An 18,646-nucleotide genomic window follows, 5' to 3' on the forward strand; every position below is an offset into this window, starting at 1 on the left:
ATAACACCCACCAACCCCTCTTGGGCACACGACTGATCAAAGACTACAAGAACATTTTGTAGGCGTCTAATTGTTATACAAGAAGCATATTTGTGGCCAGGGGCGCCGACTTGTCAAAATTATTGGGGGGGGGGGCTCTGATCACTGAAATAAATGTATGAATGACTCGCTCACTCCCTTTTTAAAAATAAAAATTACGTCTTCGTATAGCAGTTTTTAAGCAGCTATTATATTCCTCATGCAAATGAAATGTAACATGAAAAACGTTTAGGAAATGTTTCAAAGTCTCTTTTTGTCTTTTGTGTCTGTTCATTTATTTTTTAGATAACATTTTTATTGAAAAGTATGTATTTACATTAAGAGGCCAACATAACAGTTTTATGCCGGCCTGGTAGCCGAGCGTGTTGGGTGGTCGACTAGACTCGCTTTGATCCAGAGTTCTTGGGTTCGAGTCCCGGCGAGGGCTTGGGGGTGTTTTAATGTCCGCAAGAGACCTGTAAAGAAAGGACATGTGACGGGTGCAGAAAACCTTAGTGTTGACGTACCCATAAAAATAACGAACATTTACAATATTTAACAGTTTTATTTACATAAATGTTAACACAAATCGCAGGAAAATAGTTTTACTTTTTTGTTCTTGCTACAATATTTTACTTTTTAAATTTATTTTTGCAATAATAAAAAAAAACACATAGCACGCCATGCTTTAACAATAATGCCTTTGATCATAATCGTTCCCGCTTTCGCAATAATACAGACTTTTCATAAGCTTTCTTTGCGTACTTTACTGCAAGCCAGTGTTAAATATACTCAACTAACTAACTAACTAACTAACTAACTCTCTAGCCTTCTTAAACCCGAAGGTTCATGGCTGCAGCAACACAGGCCTTCCATCTGTCCCTATCTTGAGCAAGATCTATATACTCTTTTCCATCCCTACCGATTTCCTTTAGGTCCATCTCAACGTTGTCCCTCCATCTTCGTCTTGGCCTTCCTACAGGTCTCTTACCATCTGGTTTCCCAACAAGAATCCTGTAAACTCCTCTTTCCTCTCCCATTCGTGCCACATGGCCTGCCCACCTAAGTCTTCTTGATTTAATTATTCTAATAATATCTGGACATGAATACAAATTATGTAGTTCTAAATTATGTAACCTTCTCCACTCACCTGTCTCCTCATCCCTTTTAGGTCCAAATATTTTCCTAAGAATCTTATTTTCAAATAAATAAATTTTAAATATACTCAAATACTTTACAATTATTTTCCCCTTATTCTTTGGACTAGGGGAAGAGATTTCGAGGATAACTAAATATCGTACATATCAATGGGTGCGTTCCGAAAGTCTTAACGAAACGAACGCATTCAACGAAAATAACTGGGCTCGTGAATCTGGTGGAACCAGTTATTTTACAGACTTATGGGACACTCTAGGCGAAAGCGCAGGCGCAGCGTTTTGTTTAGAGAAAGTTTCCGCATGGCGTCAGCGGAAGGAATGTCCTTATGGCAAAAATAAACTCTACTGCGGACACTGTTACTCATTTTCATCACATTCTAAGAACGGTTAAGGCTTACTCATCTTGTGCATGTTGCTTCATATCGCTCTCTGTTAAAATTGTAATACATTTTCCGAACTAGTACAGTTTGAATCCATCAGCCCGTGCGATGTCTGAAGGGAGCAGACGATTCTCACCGAACAAACCAGCCTCCTGGCCCGCGTTTGGTGAATTTCGTTCTTGCACGAAACGCACGGAATGTGACTTTTGGGACAGCATAATAAAAATCACGAAACGCACGGAAGCACTTATGGAACAGCCAGTTACCATAACTCGTTTAACTCGTTAAACTAGTGCGACTTTCGGAACGGGCCCATTATTGCCTGAAAGTCGTGTTTACGACCTCAAATTGTTCACAATTCACTAAACAACATACTGGTACATTTGTCATATCACCACGTTATTTTGAAACTCTTTTTAGTAAAAATGTTAACAATACTCATAATTATATACTTAGTATATAGTAATAAGTCATGTGTTTTGCTGTCTCTGGTCATAGCCCCCCAAAGTTGATGGTTTAGCGGTCTCAGCCCCCCCCCCCCCCCAAAGTTGATGGTCTAGAACATTTCAATGTGTATTTAAAGTTAAGTTCAAGTGGTTCACTTCAAAGTAAACTTTACAAGAGAAGCAAAAAAATACATTAGATCCTCTTAAGCAAAATTATTTGGGGGCTCTGCCCCCACATCGTTAACATTGTGGGGACTCGAACCCCCCAAGCCCCATGGAGTCGGAGCCTTTGTTTGGGGCTAAAAGAACATGTATTTAACTAATTTTTCTTCCAGTTCTTGACAAAATAATATGGAAATTGAACTTGTATACGGAAGCAACAAAATCTGTTATTGGACTTGTATTTGAGAATTTTTCATTGTACAACTTGTTTTTCATGATCAGCTTGTCGTAATATTGGTATTGGAGAGGCAAATAGATTACAAAGCGACTGGTATAATATAGACATATTCTCAGCATTGTTTATTTTTCATCCTATGTTCACCGCTCACGAGAAGATCCCCAAACGAGGGGTGACGGGGAGCGGGGGTGAAGGAAGGACCGGTCCATTTGCATATTTTAGGGGTAGCGTGGGAGTTGATTTGCGTAAATCACGCAGAGCGTCTGTCCGCAGCAACAGTTTGCTGCTTTTCATTCAGTGATCAGAATACTTTTGTATTGCTTATCCTGTGCATTATTTAGACTGTATTTCAAAGAATTTTAAAAAGAATATACGGCAACGACTTTAGGGTTACGAGATGACAAACTTTAAAAAAAGATGGCATTTTTAGATTGCAAAAAGTTAACAACTTTCGACGAAGATGCAGCACTTCGAACACACGTTTTGTACTTACTGGTGCTTTGGTGAGCTTATAGATCACACACCCCTGTAAAACAATTTCACACAGTTTCCGTATAACTAATAATAGGCCCCATTATAGGCATATGTCTGAATATCCTAATATTTATTCACTATGCCCGTAATATTATACGGTTGTGAAACTCTGTCTCTTACTTTAAAATAATAACATACATTGACATTCTGCAAGACATTCTGCCTTGGAGTTGTTTCTTCCAGGCCTAAGTCACGAAACCGTTTTTGTAAGTCGTTACTAAAATCACATTTGCGTTTCGGCATGGTTCAGATCGCTGATACACAGAACTTCACTGCTCCACTGCCATGTAACAACTAAGAGTACAGCAGTTAAAAACTATTTTTTATTTCTGAATTCTGATGTCGTGGAACTCAAATCAAAGAAAGCCGCGGCGGCGTATCGCATATTCTTACCTATTGTTAGAAACTTGCTGATCACCATGAGCCGCGGTAGATATGACAAATGCTGTGAAATCAAAACCTTACGCGACGAGCGGCGACAACAGAAGAGACGCAAAAGTCCAACAATTTTTCTTTGTTGGAAGAAAAATTTCTTGGGACCTGAGTGTGTCGTATTTCTTTACTTTGAAATTGAAGACTGAAACAATATTAACAAATATTATTAAATAACATTTTGTTACTAATCTTGAAGTTAAGCAGTTGTCTTTATCCCAGAAAAGAGAAGATTTCCAAATTTTCCTAAAAATCTAGCCGGACCATGTTTAGGACCCGAGAAAGTGGATTAGTCCAGGTAAAACAGGTAACCCTAAACGACTTGTATCGCTACATCGGTTACAACGAGCCCACATATGTTTCTCACTAAGGGTGCACTCCCGCAACCAAAATAGTGGAGTCGTCTGTCGCTACGTCACTGCACTTCCGTTGAGGATCATCTCCTCAGCGGTGAGCTGTATGTATCCATACATTCTTAACGTTCCCGCTAAAAGCCACCGAAATTCATATCGTAAAATATGCAACAAAAGATCTTTGGTGGATATTTTCCTTGTTTGATTAGATATTCTTTCTGTACGAAAATTTTAGCAATATTCCCTCATGAAGAATGCAACCCCCCCCCCCTACCTCCCTTGCAGAATACTCATCTGTATTATTTATCTATTTTTTGTTAGGTATGTCATTCGACTATATTCTACCTTTTGTAGCTATGCTTTCTATATTTGTGCTACTTGTTTCTTTCATATTTTACGTCGCTTTGTGTCACTTTTTGCTAATCGTCACGATGGGGATAGAATGGCGTTTTCAAGAAAATTGAGAAGAGACACAAATAAAATTAGGATTCCTCAAATATTAAGTGCGAACTGCTGGAGCTAGCAGTATTTCGAATGATGTGTGGCAATTTACAAATATACCTGAAATATATAACGTTTTATTGTTATTGTCTTGAACACTGTTGATTGATTTTTGAAATGTTGTATATGTGAGGGTTGCTCAGAAAGTAATGCCCCATATTTTTTTTCTCATTCCTGAATGAAGGGAACAGTGTGCAAATGAAAGGGTAGCAACATTGAAGTTTAATGCCCATATGTGTATAAGTACATGGTAATGGTAATCCGCCAGATAGCGCCGCGGTAGTGGTCTGTTAAAAATGGCGTCTTAAGTGTCACACGTTACAAACAATGAACTGTAATTTAATTCTTAGTGGCTGAGAAAGAAAGTGTAGGAAACATTCACGGTTGTGTGCTATGCATGGAAGTTCTGCGGTCAATAAGAGCATAGTTGGATGCTAGGTGCAGAGACTTAAGGCTTCGGAAAGTGGAAAAATTGAGCTGCATGATCGGCCGCGGTCCGAGAATCCTGCCACAACCACTAGCCCAAACATGTTGCAGCGTGTCGATGACATTTTCGTGCGCATCACAAGTCGGCAATTGGCCGTACAGCTGTCAGTCAGAAATGGTAGTGCAAATGGTAATTATCGACTCTTTGGTGTAGGGTGCAGTGATGTGCCGTACACTATAAGTTTACGTCTACATGCGTTGCCTACACGTAATCTACGTGTAGATTACATTGGGTTGAAGTTTACATAGACTACGTAGACAATCTGAAGTACATTAAAATTAATTTTCAAGGCTTTCATGAAAGGAAAGTAACATTTTCAATTATATTGGTTCCTAACGAACTGACAAGAATCATATTTACAACAAAATTTCTCGTCTCTTCTACCACCAACTATGAAAGAAGATATATCGTATGCAAAATAATCAACAGATGGCAGTCGTGAGGCAAAAGTATTCATTTTTCCCATAAAGAACTAGAATATTTCCTATGTTAGGTTTTTTCCTAAGTGAGAAATTGTTCGAATTTGCAAGGAAGAGTATGAAAGGTTTTCTCACACATTACCAACTGATACACAGTATAATTTTGTTTTAATTCCACACCGCCCTTTCCTAAGTTATCACCTTTCGCCATGTTGTTTACATAGATTACGTCGTCAAGTGTATAAAATAGTATATGTGTAGAATGTAGACTATCGTTGTTTACGCGTAGACGCACATCACTGAGGGTATGCGCAAGATGAGTTCCTCGAAATCTCAAAACCGAGCACAAGCAGGGTTTCGGAGCGGATTGCGGAGCGTACTAAAGGAGCGCTCCGGAGCGACTTCGAAGCGTCATTTCTACTCCGCTCCTCGCTCCGGAGCGGAGTGGTTCGGCTTTCTGAGACACACGCTCCGATCCGGAGCGGAGCGTGATACAGCAGTACTCCGCTCCGGAGCGGAGTGGTTCGGATTTTTTAGACGCACGCTCCGATCCGGAGCGGAGCGTGAGACAAGAGCACTCCGCTCCGGAGCGTGGTGCTTTTGACAGCACGCTCCGATCCGGTTAGGAGTTTTTTTACACGAATGCTGTAATGCAACTATGAATAATGGGAATGTGCAGTACATTAAAGCCGACTTCCGTGATGGAGTGGTTATAGTTTCCACGTACTCTAGTTGTTTGTCTGTATGATCGCCCCCGCTTGGAGGGGAGGGACAGAGTGGATCATGCTTCCTTATGGCCCTAGTCGAACGGGTGAAGGGGGAGGTGCGCGGGGACTTTTTGCAGAAGCTTTTTTGTTTGTGGTCGCTCTACAGCACAGCACCCTACGACGTCAGGGATCCGTGGGGTGGTTCAAATCCCAGTATGGCCTTGTACAGGGTCAACGAAGTTAGTAATAAGTTTGTTTCATAGAGCTCACATTGATACACTTGTACGTTGAATTGTATCTTCTGCAAATATGCTGTATAAAGAAACAAACTGCCGGAGTACTAAGTGATACGAGTGTACAATCTATGTGTGTATCGTTCATCAATTTAATCATAACATCGATCATTCCCATTTTTGCGATTAGCCAAAAGCGACAAAGAGGAGAAGTAAAATGAACTAAATCAATCATGCACATTAAACATTGGTAAAACAATACAAGAATGCTGTTCTGGCTTAAAAGAGAGAGAGAGAGAGAGAGAGAGAGAGAGAGAGAGAGAGAGAGCTATAGTGCGTAAATTGTTCATTTGATGTAAGTTGAAATATGAATTACGTAAATAGTATTTTTTTATTCGGATGTACTATTTTGTATTGTGACTCTTAGATATAAGAGTTTGAATGTTATGTGTTGAATGGGTTACGAATAATTTCAAGAAATCAGTTTTTCTGCTTTGCGGATTTGTCCGACCCACCTCCTCCATACAACAGACAGCTTCGTTTTGTGCCGTATTCCGTGTTTCTTGCAGCTGACTCAGTGAAATCGGCTAGCGCATTGGTCTTGTGCCCGTTTCAAGAGGGGAGGAGGGTGAAACTGGTAAATAGCTTGTTTGTGCGTGCTTTCGGGGTTGAGAACTTCGTTCGCTGTGCTGTACGTTGCGTTCGACTTATCCAGTGTTGCCAGTTGTATTAGAACTATGCTACACCAATTCTGGCTAGATTGTTATCTTTTAAAAGTATTACTTGCGCGTGTTGTTCTTCTCTTCACTGTCATATAGAGAAGCCTTTAAAAGCTGTGATCTCTTGTATCATTATATGCATATTATGTGTGCTTGTCAACGGTGATATATGGACATTTAATGAAATTTTTAACGCCGCTGATACATGGACGTCTTCATGATTTTTTTCCAGGAAGGGACAAGCAAGGTATTTTTTCCAAGGGAGGGAAGGACGATGGCAATGAGGCAGAATTTCCCCAAAATAATATTACTCCCTTTAAAAAAATCTTCAGTTTGAAGTTATCATGTTCCTGCAACGCCCTTGCAATAATTAACATATATTTCTGTGACTGAAATGAAATTATATGCGTGAAATATGTACTTCTTGATTGACTTTCATTTCCGGGTGGCGTGGCCCCCCTCCGTTCCGGACGTCCATGCCCATTGGAGAAATCATTCCAACCAGTCTCGGTTAATGGAATTATAAGGTGACTAGATTTGTTAAATCAATATACAAGAACAACAAAGAAAAATCCGTAATTGTTAATTCTATGCATCATAAGCCACGAGAACCATGGAAGATTTATACTGTAATAATGAATTGAAGAAAATCATGCCGAGTTTTTATTTATAGTCTACCTGTTCAAGTAGGAATGGAAAGGTGTACAAAAAGAATTACAAGAAAAATGTATGTTAAAGAAAACCAAGTATTTCGATCAAGTTATTTCTATAATTGTAATCAACAATGACAAATTGTCCTTTCAACTAAGTATAAGTTTCAATTTGTCTTTTCCGGACTATTACCTTTGTCTTGCCTTTAATCGTATATTTCTCATGATCCGTAATTTTAAACAAATCCTAGATAAGTCTGTAAAAAAATAGGACACCGAAACTATGGAAAAGAAATGTACTGTGATAGAGACACAAACACAAAGGAAACACCAATGACATTAACGCGGGTCAAACCAACACCATTTGTCGTTGAGAGCTGAACTCACATCCACGAACTCGCAGAATTATTCCCATGGAATTCGTTATTCGTCTGATATTGAATACCCAATGATGCTTTCTGTTATGTAATAGACACTTATGAAGCTAATACATTATTAGAACTTTGCAAGATTTCAGAAAACACCCCCCCCCCCCCCACACACACACACACATACGTAAAAGATATAAATAAGAGGTTGTTCATTTAGAAATGAATTTCCAAGTTGTATTTTTATGCTCTTGTGAATAGATGTAAAGGAAAGTGAAGTCTCCTATTGTTAAACAGAATTACAAATTTATATTTGCTTAAGGATTAATTTATCACAATATACATTGCAATTTTACATTCAACACATGTTGAAACAATGTCTTTTGTTATGGACTTTTGGTGTATTTAAGACTCAACAATACGCTATCGAGAATAGACCTACAGTTTAAATCCTACCTAAAGTGGGATTCGAACCACTATGTCCCTCCACCTGGTATCATCGACCTCAGTGCCCCTTCATTACAAGCCGACGTTGTTACCACTATGTTATCGGAGCACAGCGCGCTACTTTTTTTTTCAGTACACATTTATCAATTCTCTCATTATCATCGTCGCGATTAGACAAAATTCAAAAATAAGAAACAAAAATCAAATCAAATGCAATCAGTGAGGAAGGCACGTATTGCTCGCAGTCCTGTTTTTCAAAATGAAACCATAAAATTCAGGACATGCCTCTATCCAAGTAGGTAATATTACATTTTATGTTTATCACGGTTATTAAGGTTTATACATCTTGTTTCGACTTATCTACTGACTACACATTGTTCATTACTGAAAACTTGCTTTCAGTTTGCTGTGTACAACGTACTGAATACAAAAAAATATTAATTTTATAAGTACTATACGTTTTCTGGCTTTCTGGACTCAGAAAGTTAAATATAGCAACATTCCATTCGTCGTTTTTCCAAATTTTTTGCAATTTTCTTATAACCACCATGCCTATTTCCAGGTTACTGCTTACAAACTTGAAATGTTAAGATATGGCAACCAGGCATTTCTGTCTTTTATAAGTTCCCTAATTTGTAATTTTTGCAGTACTATACGTATGTAACCATTAAATACCTATTTTAACTTCCTGCCTTTAAAATTGGGGAAAATAATCGATATGACAAACCTGTATTTCATAGTATTTAAATTCCCCTGTTCGGCTGTATACAAACAGCATTCCGATTTTCGACTTTATACCTTCATAAAATTAAACCAAATGTGGCAACTTACATTTTTGGTTAAGCCGGTTTTCAACTTTCTAGTGTCGGTATTTTAAAAAGTTAGATATGACAACTCTGTATTTCAAATGAAAACGTTTCCTAATTGGCCGTGTTTACTGTAATATTAATAAGCATGATTCCGATATTCAACTTCATACATTCAAAAATCGAAAAGTTAAAATTAGCAACATGAATTTCCAATTACTTTAAACTTTCCTCTTTCGCTACATTCAAAGTATCATACATAACTAGCGTAAAAGAAAGTTAGATATGGCAATCATGCACCAGCGAGTGTTTTGCCTTTTATCTTCCTCCGTACAAGTTGCTTCGCCTTCCTCTGCGCGCTCTTGGCCTTTAGAACAGAAGGTCGAATGGATTCTCTCCAGTAGTTTCGCCAGTGTTACTCGAACCAATATTCCGGAATAACTCACTTCTCCCGCGGCGTGGACTGTAACGTCGGGACGATATGCCGAAGAGCTTATCCCGAACCAGAAGTTGAACCGAAATGAGTTTCAGTCGCGATCCCTGGTGGCAGGAAATGAGAGAGTGGTTCCATTCTCTCAACTTATAAAACCACAGGTGGCACACCTGCTATTGAAATATATTGTCCCCAGAAGTAGTAGTAGAGTAGTAAAAGTGATACTGAAAATAGTAGTAGTAGTAGTAGTAGTAATAATAATAATAATAATAATAATAATAATAATAATAATAATAATAATAATATCGCTCTCTTCACGAAAACAGTCCAGTGAAGATCGAAGCTTCCCCTTGCCTCCTCCACACCCCTGGCCCTCCAGGTTTGCCACACTTCTTCTACGCTTCACAGTTGACACATTGCGCGTTGTACGTATACGGTTGATTGTGCCTTCCCTGGTGTATTGTGTAAGGATTATTCTTTGCTTATTGGCAACACTGTAGGTGAGTGACGTGATCTTGACTGGACTGTTTCCGTGGCGTTAGCTTTAGTGCTAATCAATTTTATAACAACAATAACGGGCGATGTTCAAATGCCGTACAAATTCCACAAACAAAATTACTAATGTACTCGGAACCTTTGATCGTTAGTTTTCTGTATACACTCGTATTATCCAACCTCGGAGCGCTCCGGAGTCGCTCCGGAGCGGAGTGGGCAAGTTCTTAGAATATCGCTCCTCGCTCCGGAGCGGAGCGAGATATTTTCCAACTTCCTCTGCTTCGATCCGGAGCGGAGCGTGTCAAGTTAGCGCTCCGCTCCGGAGCGGAGTGAACCATTTTCTAAAATTTCGTTCCTCGCTCCGGAGCGTGGGCAACAGCCGGAGCGTTGATCCGCTCCGCTCCGAAACCCTGAGCACATGAGTTGTTCGCCAAATTTGCTTGGACTCTGCTCCCACCCCCTCCCCAATAGTCCTCATCTGGCGACGGCACATTTTCAACTGGTTGGGCCATTGAAGGATGCTTAAACATGACGCCAGCGTGATTCGTGCATTGAGAACATGGCTACGTGAACAGGGCAAGAGCTGGTACAGGGAAGTAATTCATGTCCTTGTATTTTTTCGCGGTGTAAGGCCGTAGACCTTGATGGAGATTGTGTAAAAAAATTACATGTGTAATGGAAACATTGAGTTCTACTGTGAGTGATTTTCGTACACTTTGAGTAAATACGTAGTTTCCGAGAATAAAAATGGTGGGGCATTACTTTCTGAGCAACCCTCGTATAACCACTTACTGTGAGGAAAGAAAGAGTTTTAATGCTCTCCTTCTTGCCCAAAGTATTTTATTCAATTTTAGCACTGCTTATAGGTAAGCCTGATTTTTACCTATTGTAGTCTTTCAGTACACAAGTTCGTGTCACTGCAAAACAGTCACTACATGTTAATTCCATCGTACCTAAAATTGTCTAGTATTTGATTGTTACTGCTTATACGTACATCATGGAGCTTCCGCGATGGCGAAGTGGTAACGTCGTCGTTATGTAATCAAGGGCCCCGTGTTTGATGTCCTGTGGAGGCACATAGCGGTTCGGATCCTTAAGCCGTAGGTCCAGTCCCAATTAGCCTATTTGTGGGCTTAAAACAAAAACTCACAAAACTCAGATGTGCATCATGTGCGTCGGGATTGGGAAAGGGGGTCGTTCCGGTCCGTCGACCCTCTGGAAATTGACATCGCTAATTTCAACTTACAAAAATGATGAGTTACCGAAAATTGAGCCGATCTCAGCCGCGTCGTGGTTAGCGTAGAGTTCTACGATGCAAGGGTTCCCCTGTTCGAATCCTGGCCTGGGCATGGGTGTTCTTCATCAATTTAAACATACCATTGACGATTGATTTGGTTCATTTTACTTCGCACTTCTGTCACTTATGTCTAATCGCGAAGATGAGGATGAGTGATGATCTTCTAACCACTTCGCCATGGAGGTCGGCTTATATCATTACTCATCGTCGCGATTAAACAAAAGTGGCAGAAAAACAAAACTAAATAACAAAAATCAGATCAAATCAAATTGGCAGCTAGAAGTTCAAAGGTAGGTACCAGAGAAAATTCCGCCGCTGTTTTCAAGCGTTACCATGTTTATGGAGTATGAAAGGGAAAACTATATCCTTACCATTCAAACGAAAGCCACTGCGAGTCACACTGCATTACTGCTCTACAAGTGTCCCCACGCAACTGAGGACCTCGTTTCACAACAGATCGGCTCCGAACGAGTGGGAATTGATTCCTTACCCAAGCCATTACCGCTTCTCGCACGCTATGCTCCCTTACGTGTCGTTCGGAATGGACAACGAAGCAGCTGAAGAATAGCAAATGTGCGTCAGTAGTGTAATTGGGTTGTTTCAAAATAATACTTTGTAGGTATGCATTTGTAGCCTCTGTTTTTTACCAATCGAATATCAGTTTTTGACATATTTTGACAATTTTTTGTCGATGGTTTTGCGTTTAGCGATGTTTTAGTAAAATTTCCCTTTTTCCCCACTCATACTTGGTAGGTATGAATTTGTAGCCTCTTTTTTTTATCAATCGAATATCAGTTTTTGACATATTTTGACAATTTTTTGTCGATGTTTTAGCGTTTAGCGATGTTTTAGTAAAATTTCCCTTTTTTACCCCACTCACACTTGGTAGGTATATCACGATCTTACGTGATATAACTTAACCTATCCTTTTTTTTATTACGTGCTAAACTACACGAGAGCCTCTACATGCTTTGACCTACTTTAGAGTAGACCCAAATGGACAGTTCTGAAACCGAAAGTGGATCTCGGAGTGGGGCTCGGTGGAGCTCGACTTAATGGTTTGCTCTTGTAAGGCATAAGCTGCCAACACCTCACTCGATCACGATCTTACGTGATATAGCTTAACCTATCTTACGATTTTTTTTACGATCTTCAGTGATATAACTTAACCTATCATTTTTTTTTATTTGCACACCGAACTGTTGTAGACTCAAATGGAGAGAGTTCACCAACCAAAAGTGGGGCTCGGTGGGGCTCGACTTAATGGTTTGCTCTTGTAAGACACAAGCCTTATTATCTCGCAGTGTTGCCAACATCTTACTCGATCACGATCTTACGTGATATAACTTAACCTATCTTACGATTTTTTTTACGATCTTCAGTGACCTATCCTTTTTTTATTTGCACACCGAACTAACTTAGATTATATTTTATATAACCTTGTTGATTTTTTTTTTAGTAAGTGGCAATTTTTTTAGGAATATTTTTTGAAACTGCTCCGTGACCCTCTCGTTCTTCACGTCGTAGGCGAAGGACTTCTCTGCGACCAGGATGACGCTGCATAGAGTATCGGCAGGCAGCGCGTCGTGGAACTCGCAAACGATCTTGATGTTGGTGCGATCGTTGACCACGACCTGCTTCCTTTTCGTGGTATTGATGACGGACATGGGTCTGTGGGTTTTGAATTCGCTGGGCGCGTAGTACATGTCCACACTTCCCTCGGTCACGCGCTTGTAAGCGGAGTACGCTTCGTAAAGTTTGAGGTAATCATCTTTGGTCATGTCGAGGTTGTAATTCTCGCGCGGGAACACTTCGTTCCTCCCATTCTTGAGATAAACTTTTTTGATCTTGCAGTCGTCGAATTCGCAAACAGATTTTTCCTAAGTCTTACCGTTTCCAAGATAACCCCACTTCCGGTCGCCATTTTGGATTTCCGAACATAGGTTGTATTCATATTTTACTCACATATAGGCGTACGTGATGAATCCGCAAACAGATTCTTGCTAAGTCTTACCGTTTCCAAGATAACCCCACTTCCGGTCGCCCTTTTGGATTTCCGAACATAGGTTGTATTCATATTTTACTCACATATAGGCGTACGTGATGAATCCGCAAACAGATTTTTCCTAAGTCTTACCGTTTCCAAGATAACCCCACTTCCGGTCGCCATTTTGGATTTCCGAGCATAGGTTCTATTCATACTTTTTCTCACATATAGGCGTACGTGATGAATCCGCAAACAGATTTTTCCTAAGTCTTACCGTTTCCAAGATAACCCCACTTCCGGTCGCCATTTTGGATTTCCGAGCATAGGTTCTATTCATACTTTTTCTCACGTATAGGCGTACGTGATGAATCTGCAAACAGATTTTTCCTAAGTCTTACCGTTTCCAAGATAACCCCACTTCCGGTCGCCATTTTGGATTTCCGATCATAGGTTCTATTCATACTTTTTCTCACGTATAGGCGTACGTGATGAATCCGCAAACATATTTTTCCTAAGTCTTACCGTTTCCAAGATAACCGCACTTCCGGTCGCCATTTTCGATTTCCGGGCATAGGTTCTATTCATACTTTTACTCACGTATAGGCGTACGTGATGAATCACCAAACAGATTTTTCCTAAGTCTTATCGTTTCCAAGATAACCCCACTTCCGGTCGCCATTTTGGATTTCTGACATAGGTTCTATTCATACTTCTTCTCACGTATAGGCGTACGTGATGAATCAGCAAACAGATTTTTCCTAAGTCTTACCGTTTCCAAGATAATCCCACTTCCGGTCGCCATTTTGGATTTCCGAACATAGGTTCTATTCACATTTTACTCACGTATAGGCGTACGTGATGAATCAGCAAACAGATTTTTCCTAAGTCATGAATTGGAGGGTTCTATGACAACCTATATTAATTCTCGTAAGAGAACAGAAAACACACACACAAAAAAAAACAATACTGTGGTCACTACAACAAATAGTCTTCTTCAACCCCTATCCAACAAACCAAAAAAAAAATCATCATCCTAACTAGAACCATGTAACTAACATTGTGATGACTCATATTAAGCACCCCTTAATTGTATTAGGGTATACTATTGCACAACGTTTTTGCAACAAGTTATTACGTAACATTGTGATGACTCATATCTAATGCCCTTCGTTGTATTAACTATAAGGGAGTAAACTATTACACAACATATTGCAACAAGTTATGACGTAATGTGATGAGTCATATCTAACGTGGCGTCTTCTGATTGGTTAATTATTACAGGTGTTTTCAATACGGTCCGCGCTTTTATTATATATAAGACGGCATACACTGCAGATCAGTCAGTCTCGTGAGAGCAGCCGAAGAGTACGGACGTCCTGTCGCAGCGCTCCTTGTTTTTGTAAAAAAAAAAATAGGTATTTAACTTTCTTTGAAGCTACATACCATCTATTATTTCAAGTTCAAAGGTGTTTCACGTGGTTTTTCATAGTAATTTCGACCAGAGTGAATTTTGACGTGATCGTGCGTTTTCTATTTCACCTCAAGAAATTCTATATAAAATAACATACCTGAAAATTGTATCGCTATATACTATTCTTTTTGATTTCTGTGATTTTGGAGAAAGCATAATGGCATCCACCACCAGTTTCAATCGTAAAAATGATAAAACTGAATGTGTTACTTGTGGGAAGCTAATCTCAAGGAACAATTTAACGGTACACAGGGCAAGATGTAGCGAAACAGGTTCGAGAATTAATCGTTCGTTACCTTCTAAGCCCTGTGCTCGATGCGGAAAAATGATCAGCATTGCAAATTTAAGTAAACACCTCAAAATTTGCAAACCATCGACCGGACAAGCATCGAAAAGGAAAATCGATAATTCAGAAACGGAAGCTTCCACTTCCAAGCAAATTAAATTATCCAATGAACCCAAACCAATTAGATCTGCATTCAACGACCAACTCCAGGATTTTTCAATTAAGTCAGAACCAGGCCGTGACATCCTTAGTTTCTTGGATGAAAAAAAAAACATCTGTACTAAATATTTTGAAAGATAAACTTGAAAACAACTCTATAAAAGTATACGTTGTTCTGTTTTCTGAATACGAGAAAGTTGATGGCACAACGAGTATTTTTTATCATCGTACAAAAAACCAGGCTCTTCATTTGGTGGATGTCGGTAATTTGGACGGATTTTATTCTGATCTTTCAAATGAACTGGTTAAGAAAAACGACGATTTCGAGGCTAAAGGGTCGGGATGGTCTCTATGTGGAAGTCCTCACACGTTAACTGTTTACGTGAACCAATTCTCGCCTCTTCGCGCTTCCAGCTACGTTCCTCTTCCACCGAACATTCAACACAAGAGGGCTGTGTTAAATATACAGAACAGCGATAACAAGTGTTTCCTTTGGTGTATATTGGCTGCACTGCATCCTGTTTATTGCAAAAATAATCCACAGTGGGTTGGACATTACAAACAATACGAGTCCGAGTTTGAAAGTGTAATGTCTGGCATCGAATACCCGGTGACATTGTCGGATATAACAAAGTTCGAAAATCGTGCAGGAAAACGCATCGCTATTAATGTATATTCCTTCACGTCAGATAAATATCTCGTGCATCCCGTCAGGATAAGCGATATCGACGATGACGATGCTTGTGTGATTAATCTTCTTCTCATTTCAAACGACAGTGTTCACCATTACTGTCTCATTCGTTCACTATCACGCTTGGTCAGAAGTCAAACTACCAAGCATGCAAACAACATCGAAGTTTGCCCGAGATGCCTAACCACGTTTGACGATCGTGACCTACGTGATCATCAAAATCTTCATAGTCGTCAAATTGCTATCGATAAACTTGCCGAACATAAAATTTATTGCGGTGACAACAGACCGGCTAGAATGTTGATGCCCGAAACGAACGAAGTCGAGGAATTCAAAATGCACAAAGCATTGTTGGAACATCCCGCAATCATCGTCGCAGATTTCGAGTCTTTCCTGAAACCACTCTCCTACTGCGAACCGGATCCTGAAATTTCCTCCACAACGCCGTACCAGCTTCATAAACCTAATAGTTTCGGCTATGTTGTTGTGCGACGTGATAAAATAAATGAAGCATATATATACCGCGGGCCAAATGTAATCGAACACTTCCTGGAAAAAATGGTGGAGGAGGTTGAGGTAATTGGTAGCGTACTGCTTACATCAAAACCGATGGCACCTTTAACTGAAAATGAACTTCAAAATTACAATTCCACTGAGTGTGAGGTGTGTCTGGTATGTGATCAAAGTTTCACTGATGAGAACAAAAAAATATTCCACCACGATCATTTCAGCGGAAACTACATAGGTGGAATTTGCAACACGTGCAATCTTAAAATCCAGAAACCTAAATTCATCCCCATATTCTTTCACAACGGAAGCGGATATGATTTTCACCACCTGGTGAGACATCTTGGCTACGATCCGAAACGTATAGGTGTCTTGGCCGAGAATGAAGAACGCTACAATCGAGATGCGCTTCCTGGATTCGTATAGATTTCTCTCTGCAAGTCTGGATGCTTTAGCGAACAAACTCACCGACGATCAATTTAAAATAACTAGAGATAGTTTTCCCAACGTAGACATAGAACTCGTTAGACGTAAAGGGGTTTATCCTTACGAATATGTTAGTGATGGTTCTAAATTTAACGACGACGCTCTTCCACTTCCAAGAGAATTTTACAGCAGACTCAGAGAGAAAGGAATCACGGACGAAGAATACCAACACGCGCAACTCATGTGGGAGAAATTAGAATGTAGGACACTCGGAGACTACCACGACGCATACTTAAAATTAGACGTGACGATACTCGCGGATGTTTTTCAAGCGTTCAGGAAAACGGCAACGAATATTTATAAATTAGATCCAGCGTATTTCTACAGTCTACCGGGATTAGCGTGGTCGGCAATGTTATTCCAGACAAAGGTCAAGCTGGAACTGATATCGGACGTTGACATGTTGCTATTTATCGAAAGAGGGATACGAGGTGGAATGGTGCAATGCGTACAGAGACATGCAAAAGCTAATAACGTACACATGAAAGAAGATAACGATTCAAATCGAGCATCGAATTACATCTTCTACGCCGACGTTAATAATCTCTACGGACATGCCATGGTTCAGAAACTTCCTTACGGGGGATTCGAATGGTTAGATCCCACTTCGATAGACATTATTCATTTCGACGATAGCGAGTGTGGTTTCTTTGCAGAGGTATATCTCCAATTCTCCGACCACCTGCACGACACGTTTTCGGATTTGCCTCCGACTCCCGAAATCAAATGTCCACCCGACTCGGTTCAAGACAAGCTTTTGTTAACATTGGACCCTAAACAGAGATACGTCGTCCACTACAAGAATCTCCGGTTTTTGATTGGGAAGGGTGTTCAGATAGTAAATGTTAGAAGAATACTAAAGTTTAAACATTCCACGTGGTTAAGACCTTACATAGAAACTAACACACAACATAGAACAGCTGCCACTTCCGATTTAGACAAGGACTTCTTTAAATTAATGAACAATGCGGTGTACGGAAAGACCATGGAGAATGTTAGAAAGCACGTAGACGTGAAATTAATTTCCGATAAGAATAAATGTCGGAAGTGGATAGCCGATCCTAGATTCAAGTCGAGAAAAATTTACAACGAGAATTTGGCACTTTTCAATCTAGATATAAAATTGATGAAATTCAGAAAACCAATTTACGTTGGCGCAACGGTTCTCGACTTGTCGAAACTTTACATGTTCGAATTTCATTATGACGTGATGAAACCCTTCTACAATGATAAAATATCACTTTTGTACACGGACACCGACAGCTTTATTTACAGCATACAAACATCTAACCTATACGAAGACATAAAAAATCCTTCCATGCTTGAGTATTTCGATACTTCTGCGTATCCTCAACCCAACAGATTTGGAATTCCATCTCGTAACAAAAAAGTCCTAGGTAAACTGAAAGATGAATGTAACGGTGATATTATTGTCGAGTTCGCGGGTTTGCGTTCGAAGATGTATGCCATGAGAACAGAGACTAGCGTCACGAAGAAAGCAAAAGGTGTGGGCAAAAATACGGTGGAGAACAAACTCACCTTCCACGATTACATCGATTGCCTTTACTCACAATCGACGATACTAAGTATAGAACAAAGAATTCGTCCGTGATTCCTTTCTCTCTGAGTCTGCTGTAAAATTCTCTTGGAAGTGGAAGAGCGTCGTCGTTAAATTTAGAACCATCACTAACATATTCGTAAGGATAAACCCCTTTACGTCTAACGAGTTCTATGTCTACGTTGGGAAAACTATCTCTAGTTATTTTAAATTGATCGT

General features: G+C 39.9%; 2 protein-coding genes across 2 annotated transcripts in view; one reads left to right on the forward strand and one right to left on the reverse strand.

Annotated features, from left to right (window-relative positions):
* LOC145988236 (ionotropic receptor 21a-like) overlaps nucleotides 1–11,703 on the reverse strand; it is a 76,996-nt gene extending 65,293 nt beyond the window's left edge. Inside the window, exon 1 of the mRNA XM_083123084.1 lies at nucleotides 11,654–11,703. The gene's annotated coding sequence lies outside the window, so the exon portion shown is untranslated. The remainder of the gene's footprint in view (nucleotides 1–11,653) is intronic.
* Nucleotides 1–18,646, forward strand: part of LOC145987681 (uncharacterized) — a 195,109-nt gene that overhangs the window by 83,677 nt on the left and 92,786 nt on the right. The window lies entirely within an intron of this gene.

The sequence above is a fragment of the Lepisma saccharinum genome, chromosome 5 (assembly GCF_977018435.1).
Source record: "Lepisma saccharinum chromosome 5, izLepSacc3.1, whole genome shotgun sequence".
Lineage (NCBI taxonomy): Eukaryota > Metazoa > Arthropoda > Insecta > Zygentoma > Lepismatidae > Lepisma > Lepisma saccharinum.